Source organism: Bos indicus, chromosome 3 (assembly GCF_029378745.1).
Source record: "Bos indicus isolate NIAB-ARS_2022 breed Sahiwal x Tharparkar chromosome 3, NIAB-ARS_B.indTharparkar_mat_pri_1.0, whole genome shotgun sequence".
In the NCBI taxonomy this organism is placed as follows: Eukaryota; Metazoa; Chordata; class Mammalia; order Artiodactyla; family Bovidae; genus Bos; species Bos indicus.
Window position 1 is genome coordinate 108,669,349 of NC_091762.1, and position 9,367 is coordinate 108,678,715.

Sequence of the window (9,367 nt, forward strand, 5' to 3'; positions counted from 1 at the left end):
TGATGTTGGTTTTTTTTTTTTCTGGCTTTGACAAATGTACCACAGTGGTGTGAGATGAGGGAACTCTGTGTACTATCTTTGCAGTTCTTCTGTAAATTGAAAATTAAATCTCAAATTAAAAATTTATTTAAAAAAAAACCTAATTTCATGGATACTGTAGGTGGTCTGTTTTGGTAAGAAGTTCAGAAGGCTTTGTTCACTTCCGTTGGTGTCTGTCTGTCTGTCTGTCTCTCCTGTGGTTGAATATTATTATTTGGAGATAGCCTCCAAAGTCTATGAGGCCCTGGCCAGACCGTTCCCCTGCCACCCCTCTTCCCCCACTTCAGCCACCCCTGCTCCCTCTTTTCTGAACCTTGAATGCTCACATTCTGGACTGTTAGAGCTGGAAAGCCCCAAAGAGACTGGTTAGCCCAGAATCTTGGTTTTATAGATGGAAAGACAAAGCAGGAAAGAGATTTGCATCTGGCCACATGGCAGGTTAATTTCGGCAAAGCTGAGAAAGGCACTAGCCAGGCTTTCTCCATTCCAGGCATCCCTGGGCCCCTTTGCCAGACACAGTGGAGGTCAGACCTATACAGGTGCTCAGAAGTCCTGGTGACTTAAGGACCCGATAAGGGCAATGTCTTGTTCAAAGGAGTGGTCTTGTTCAGGTGTCTGTTGGAGAGAGCTGTTGCAGGGGACCCCTTTGGCCTCAACATGTGCTCCCTTAACCAGTGAATCCCCCCTAGTTTTGAAGTTCCAGAAAGAGACCGAGCTGAAGGTGGGCAAAAAGCGTGACCTGGCTTGTCACCCCTCCCCACTGCCCACTCCTCCCTGACACCAGAGCCACTGCAGGGAAGGGGCCAGAGAGAATCCTGTAAGGCCCTGACGGTGTGCAGAGGCTTGGGTCTCCAGTCCTGTGGTTGAACCCTCCCGAGTCTTTCCTGGGGGGCACAACCTTGGTGGTATCCTTGAAGCTACCAGAGCAGAGTCCTGGCTAGGCTGAGGGGTCCTGGTGCTTACCCTGCTGGGTGGACATTAATGCCCTGAGGCCCGGGCTGGGGAGGGCCTGTTCCTGTCCTTTGCTGTCCACCTCACTGGGTTTGTACACCGAACTGTAATACTCTGGGGCGCCACTGCCTCCCACCCCGCTGACAGGTCCCTGGGACAGGTCCTGGCACAGATGTTGGTAAACCTGGAGTGAGTCAGTGAGCCAGGCAACCGGGGTACTTCCGGGCATGATGCTGTGGGCATCACTGTTTCATCCTCTTTGTCAAGTCCAGGTCACGGATGTCCCCTTGTGTCTGAAAAGAGCAGGCATAGGCTGGGAACTGGGGAGTCCGGCGTTCGCCTGGGCCTCCAGCTGAGCCATCTCTGAAGGTCTGGGTGGGAGTAGAGAACTAGAAGTTTCAGAGATGAATTTGCATTTGGGCCAGGTCTAACCACAGTTAGGTTGACGTCTGTTCACGTGGCCAGTGTGGGCACCCACTTATGGGGTTGTCATTGAGACCAGTTCATAAGGCCCTGGAGGTCACTAATGTGCAGGTCACATGCTGGTCAGAGGTTCTGATGGGCGGTTTGAGATATCGCTGGTTTATAAACATGCCACAGGAAACTGGCTGCTGTCTCTCCAGCACACTTTGCCCAATTCCCCCTTCCTAATAGTGCTGGGAATTTCCCAGCCATGTGATCTGGTTAGAAATGACCCCATTCCAGATAACTAACAAAGACCTACTATATAACACAGCAAACTCTGATCAATGTTATGTGGCAGCCTAGATGGGAGGAGAGTTTGGGAGAGAATGGAGACATGTACATGTGTGGCTGAATCCTTTTGCTGTCCACCTAAAACTATCACAACATTGTTAATTGACCATACTCCAAAACAAAATAAAAAGCTTAATAAAAAATGATTAAAAACAAATAAAAGGCCCCATTCCAGCAGCAGGTCCTAACTGGCTTAAGCAAATCAATGTATCTTATCCTCCAGACTATGGTAATTGGTCAGGAAAGGTTACATGACCCAAATCAGGCCAATTTGACAGGATAATGAGTCTCAATCCTGTGTCTTTTCTTCGTGTTAACTGGGCAGCAAGCTCTGTTTCTTACCAGTCACACATGATAAAAGCAAGTAGTCCCAAGAGTTTCTGGAAGCCACCTTGTGACACTTCAGAGGAGGCAGAGACAAGAGACTGCAAGAACATTGGTCCTTAGTAATAGCTGCTGGATCAAGCCTTGCCTGAAGCTATTACAAGTTCTAGACTTTTCATCTGTGTAAGTCCATAAATTCTGTCAATCACAACCAAAAATATCCTTTATGATGATAACAATAATTGCCTAATAGCTCTTAAGTATGTAATAATTATCTAAATACAGCTTGGGATTTCCCTGATAGCTCAGTTGGCAAAGAATCTGCCTGGAATGCAGGAGACCTTGGTTCGATTCTTGAGTCGGGAAGATCTGCTGGAGAAGGAATAGGCTACCCACTCCAGTATTCTTGGGCTTTCCTTATGGCTCAGCTGGTAAAGAATCCTCCTGCAATGCGGGAGACTTGGGTTCGATCCCTGGGTTGGGAAGATCCCCTGGAGAAGGGAAAGGCTATCCACTCCAGTATTCCATCCATGGACTGTATAGTCAATGGGATTGCAAAGAATTGGACAGGACTGTGTGGCTCACTTCACTTCACTTCAAATACAGCTTAGGGGATAAAACCTTACTAAGTATGAGGTCTGTGGGGGTGGTTTGGAAATAATAAAACACTGGTGAAAAGGTCAGCAAACTGCTGATCTAATTCAAGCTCTGCCATTTGTTGTTCAGTTGCTCAGTTGTGTCTGAGACTTTGTGACCCCATGAACTGTGGCACGTGTGCCAGGCTTCCCTGTCCTTCACCATCTCCTGGAGTTTGCTCAAACTCATGTCTATTGAATCAGTGATGCCATCCAACCATCTCATCCTTTGTTATCCCCTTCTCATCTTACCATTAATCTTTCCCACCATCAGGGTCTTTTCCAATGAGTCGGCCCTTTGAGTCAGGTGGCCAAAGTGTTGGAACTTCAGCTTCAGCATCAGTCCTTCCAATGAATATTCAGGGTTGATTTCCTTGGCACATGGTAAAACGAAGGCCCAGGGAGGTCATGAGATTTGCTTGAGGTTTTATAACTGCTCGGTAGAGCCTCCAGACTCATTCTTGATGTTTAATGATAATAATTGGAATGCTTGAATTTCTGTGCATTTCCTGTGAAATCATGACTTTATGTTTTTCCTTTTTTTTCTGTTTTTCCAAAAGGCAGAGAAAGAATGGCAGCAATCCTCTTCATTTTGTAAATAAGGAGGCAGAAGCCCAGAAGCTTAAAGATTTGCCAAGATCACACAGAAAGGCAGGGGTAGAACTAGTCCCAGAAGCCAAATGTCCTGAATGTCACTCAGGTTCAGCTGCTTCCACCTGTCCCCTTGTGCTAGTCACCTCTGCCTCCTTTAGGGTAGGAGTAAAATGAAGGGCATGGAGGGGCCCCTTCTTCTGGCCTTACTTCTAAGCTGCAAAGTGATTAAAGAGGACTTTGAGTTGTATATTTGAAGGAGGTGATTCTCAACCCAGGCAGATGGTCCTCCCCGCCCAACCTTAGGAAAACCAAGCCTCTGAGGCTCAGAGAAAACTTCGGTTATTTCTGTTGCCAGAGCTTCCAAAGGGGAGGCTAGTCTGGAGAGATGCAAGGTTGCATGCATGAGTTTCTGGCCTCCCAATCTATGTGACCACAGCTCTGACACCTACAACTCCTTCCTCAAAAGCCTTCCATGGTCCCCATCATTTTCAGTAGCCACAGGATTGATATGCCCAGTTACGCAAGCAGTGCACTGCACAATTTGAATTATGATCTGAATGGCATCCCCTGGTGTTGTACAGTTCGCAGCTTACACAACCATACACAATGAGCCCAGGTTACACTTCTCAACATTTTTGAACTCAAATTGTTTTCATAGTGATCAATGACCTCGCAAACCCTTTTTTGAATAAAGAAGATAATTTCATTTTTCTGCAATATGAAAAGATATTTTGAGAAAATTTATTTTAGATCAATCTGATTCCAAAGATTGTATTAGAAAGTTGATATTTAACAAGATTTGTTATTTTAAAGGCTACTTTGGATCCTTTCCTATTTCATAAATGATGCCAACAGTTTAATAGAATTTAAATTAATTTTATGGGGAAAAATTGAGATTTACAGACAAATGAATTGAAAATATCTTGTTAGCCTTGGTTTGGAGACTGAATGTATGCTGAAATTGTCATTATATATTGAAATTTAACTACATGCTATGAATTAAAAAATATATTTGTTTTCAATACAGAGGAATTTAAAATTTTTGCATCTTGTGCTTTATTTTTTGTGATCTATCTGGTTATTTTCAAAACACATTTTATGCATTGTTTCCAAATGAAGAGATAAGAGAGAAAATATCATCTCCTCAAATAAACCATTTCAGGTACGAATAGCTGTTATTTTGAAAGATGAAAAGCTAAAATGGCTATATTTTCTCTTTTTCCTGTGGTTTTTGAAGTACTAGAGGCATCTTGATGTTGTACATAGATTATTTTGTTTGTTTGAACAGGTGTTACACAAACAGTGTAAAAGATTCAAAACGTACAGGTGTGCTTTTTTTTTAATGAGACATTTACTTTTTTAAAATAACATGTTTATTTATTTTGGTTGTGCTGGGTCTTAGTTGAGGCATGCAGAATCTCTCGTTGCTCATGCGGGATCTTTAGTTGCGGCATGTGGGACCTAGTTCCCAGCCAGGGATCAAACCCTCCCCCCCTGCATTGAGAATTTGGAGTCTTTGCAGCTGGAGCACCAGGGAAGTCCTGGTACAGGCGTGTTTCGAGTAGAACCCAAATCTCCTTTCCATGGTCCTTAAAGTGATTCCATTCTCTAGGAACAACTGAAGGTAGCAATTCCTTATGTATCTTTCCAGATAGAATCTGTGCAGCTACAAGCATATATTTGCTCACACACCTTCTACTTCCTCTTTATTTTTATACAGAGGAGGCCCTCTCTATAACCAACTGCACCTTGTTTTTTTTTGTTGTTTTTTTTTACTTCCTAATAGACCTTTGAGATAATTCCAATCAGTATGTGTTATGCCACCTCATTACTAAAAAATTTTCAGCTGAAGAACCTTCCATTGTAAGAATGTGCCGTCCTTTATTTGACTATATGTGACTGATAGACATTTAAGTTGTTTCCGACCTTTAGCTATACAAACAGCACTGCAGGTAGACCGTCATCTGCTTACCACTTTGCAACTGTGCAAATATAAAGCAGGATGAATTCATCTGACTGGGTCAAAGACTGTCTTAGGGACTTCCCTGGTGGCCCAGTGGCTAAGAATCTGCCTGCGAGTGCCGGGTACACGGGTTTGACCTCTGGTCTGGACGGCTCCCAGCTACCTGGTAGCTCAGACGGTAAAGCGCCCACCTGCAATGAGAGAGACCCGGGTTCGATCCCTGGGTCGGGAAGATCCCCTGGAGAAGGAAATGGCAACCCACTCCAGTCCTTTTGCCTGGAAAATTCTATGGACGGCGGAGCCTGGTAGGCTACAGTTCATGGGTCACAAAGAGTCGGACATGACTGAGCAACTTCATTTTCATTTTCACTGGGAAGCTCCCAAATGCCTCAGGACAACTAAGCCCAAGAGATGCCAACTACCGAAGCCCGCCTGCCCAAGAACTATGCTCAAGAAGAGAAGCCACCGCAATGAGAAGCTGGAGCGCTGAAACTAGAGTGCAGCCTCCACTTTCCGCAACTAGAGAAAGCCCGCATACAGCAACGAAGACCCAGGGGAGCCAAAAATAAGTAGAGAAAATAAAATAAAATAATAAAATGAGTGCTTTAGTTTGCTAGGCTCCTGTAACAAAGTACTACAAACTGAGTAGTTAAGCAGGAGAAATTTATTATTTCTCAGTTCGGGAGGCAGGATGTTTGAGATCAGGTAGGGCCGGGGTGACTCCTTCTGAGAGCTGTCGGGGAACGTCTGTTCCAGGTCTCTCCTGTGGTTCCTGGTGGTTTGCTGACACTTTTTGGTGTCCCTTGGCTTGTAGCTGCATCACCTCACTTCTGCCCTGATGTTCACATGGCATTCTTCTTGTGTGCGTATGTCTGTGTCCAAATCTCTCCTTTTTACACCCCACTCCGTATTCTTGCCTAGAAAATCCCATGGACGGAGGAGCCTGGTAGGCTGCAGTGCATGGGGTCGCGAAGAGTCGGACACGACTGAGCGACTTCACTTTCACTTTTCCCTTTCATGCATTGGAGAAGGAAATGGCAACCCACTCCAGTGTTCTTGCCTGGAGAATCCCAGGGACGGGGGAGCCTGGTGGGCTGCCGTCTATGGGGTCGCACAGAGTCGGACACGACTGAAGTGACTTAGCAGCAGCAGCAACAGTCATATTGGATGAGAAGCCTCCTCCACCTGGTATGATCTCATCTTAATTCCATCTGTAGTGTCCCAGTTTCCAAACAGTGTCATATTCTGAGGTACTGAGGATTAGGACTTCAGCATGTAAATATGGCGGTGGGGGACACAATTCAGTCCATAACAAAGGGTGTGTGAGCACTGACCTTTAGAGAAATACTGCGAAGTTGCTCTTCATAGATACTGTACCATTACCCTCACGCCGGCAAGGATGAAAATGGCCCGCGTCACCATGTCCTTGCCCCACCGTGGTCACCAGACATTTGATCTTTGCTAGCCGAGTAGATGCCAAATAGTACCTCCTGGTGTTTCACTTATTTGTAAGTGAAGACGAAGGTTCTCTTTTCTTACATTTAAGGCGGATTTGCACTTTGAGGGGTGTCCAGTCGTTTACATCCTTTGCCCATTTTTCTCTTGAATTATTGGTCTTTTATCCTTATTGATTCGTAGGAGCGCTTTATAGATAAGGAAAATTAGCTCTTTGTAATAGATTTCAAATATTTTCCTTTCCTATTAGTCAATTATCATTTGACTTTGTATATGTGGCTCTTTTTTCCTTAACTCAGGAAAACTTTTTCAATTTTATGTAGAGAAACAGATCATTTTCTTTTATGGTTTAGGGGTTTTCTGTGATACCTAAGAAGGCGTTTTCCACTCTAGGATTATGACACAAATTTGCCCATTTTTGTAACACATTTATATATATATATATATACTTTTATTTAAAATTTTTATTTTTTTAAATTTATTTTAGCCAAGTGGTGCATCTTGCAGGATCTTATTTCCCTAACCAGAGATCGAACTCGGACCTCCATCAGAAGAAGTGTGTAGTTCTACCCACTAGACTGCCAGGAAATTCCCACATATATAGTTTAAAAAAATGTTTTGGAATTAGTTTTGGTGCAGGTGTAAGGTAGGGGCCCAATTTAGTTATCATGATGGATACTTAGTGGTCCCAACAGTATTTATCAAATAACAGATGAGAATTGTGATCAGATGTAAGCATTGTGTACATAGGAGGAATTTGCAGAAATATTTTCTTTTTCATTTATTTATCTTTTATGCCAGGGTCTTTAGTTGTGGCATGCGAGATCTTTAGTTGCAGGCATGTGGGATCTAGTTCCCTGACCAGGGAACCCATGCTCCCTATTGGGAGCTTGGAATGTTAACCACTGGTCCCAGAAATATTTTCATTAATATTTTTCCCGTATTAACTTGTATTAGGATTTTTGTCTTTAAACAGTGATTTCTCTCATGGGTATAGTCTATAAATTTTTTATTGTAATAAAAACAATTTAAAATTGTTTCATAGGCAAAGCTACATGAGGAGCTGTCTGTGTTCAGCCAAGTGGTAAGAGGACTGAATAACTGCAAATCACTATTTGACAAGCCCTCTTGTCTCTCAAGCCATTCCCTTTAAACAATACAAACTGTTTCTTTCTTTCTTTTAATGTTTATTTGGCTGCACCGCGCCTTAGTTTCAGCATGCAGGATCTAGTTCCCTGACCAGAGGTTGAACCTGGACCCCTGCATTAGAAGCATGATGTCTTAGCCCCTGAGTCACCATGGAAGTCCTTAAAAACTATTCCTTAGTTGATTAAAATACAAAGATTGAAACAGAACCTAGTATTGCGTTTAAAGACATGAATCCCCTGGGAAAACTCAAGCCCTCGTTGATTCATCTGAGGGGGTTAAGAGTTTAAATCCTGACTCACTGCACTGACTTCCGGCCCTGACACCTTGGGTAACTTGCTTGACATCTCTGTGCCACATTTTTCTTCATCTACAAAATGGGGAAAACAAAAAGAGAAGGTTCGGTAGGGCCTGAAGTTCCTGCAGTTTAGGCAGGGGCGCCTCTTAAAAACTACAAATGTGAAGTGAAGCACTGTCCCTGTAGGTTCTGGGGGGAGCCTCTCACTTGCAGGTTAAAACCTTTTAGCTTCACAGCAGACCTCTGAAAATAGCATCTTTTTCAAGGGCTGTTGGGAATATGGAATGAGGCCATGTGGCTCTGGTTCTGGGGCATGGTGGGCCTGACTCCCAGACTAACTCAGGTGTGTAAGAAGCATCGCTTTATTTACTTACAAAAACCTGCCTGAAGTTCTGACACCAAGCATCCCGATTCCACCAAGCTGGCAAACACCTTCATTTCAGTCATTCTTGAAGCTTTTACTCCACCTCACTCTGAAGGCATATTGAAAGAGAGGGGGCAGGGGCCTATTTTTCTGTAACCATCATTTGTCTTTGATCATCGGTACCCACACAGATACCTCCACAGACACCCTTACAGACTCATAGACACACACACATGTCCTAACTGAAGCATCTGCTATTCCTTGCTGAATTCCCCTTCAACTTTCAACTCTATATTGCTTCTGATCCATGCACGGGACGTGGGGATCTTGGAGGGGTGCCCTAGGAGTGCTGTTTAATAACATATAAGAGGACTGCTGTTGGGGGCCGAAATGGGTCTATTCTGCACCATATCAAAGATGCAGCTCTCTGAAGAGGCAATGAACCACTGGGGCTGAAAGCACTGGACTGGGTCCCAGACAAAACCAGGTTCAAATCCGGAAAAGCCTTGTTTTTCTCATCTGCAGAATGGGGAGGATGATTATGTTTCCCTCACAAAATTGGTGAGTCATCAACATTGAGGTTAATTAAGGTGAAAGGCTTGGCATAGCGTCTCCCACACTGTACAGAGACTCTAGTGCTAGGATCGCCTCTTCACTTTTCTTTAGTAGACGAGGCAACTGAGTCCCAGAGCCACTGGCTGGCTGGGTGAGGTCACCGTGCAGCATTCTGTAAACAGTGGGGGTGATGGTGCAGAAAGCATGCTTATTTGATTTGCAAATGCCTTAAAACTAGGTCCGGGAGCTGGGTTTGTTTGTTTGTTTGTTTTTTAACATTATTTATT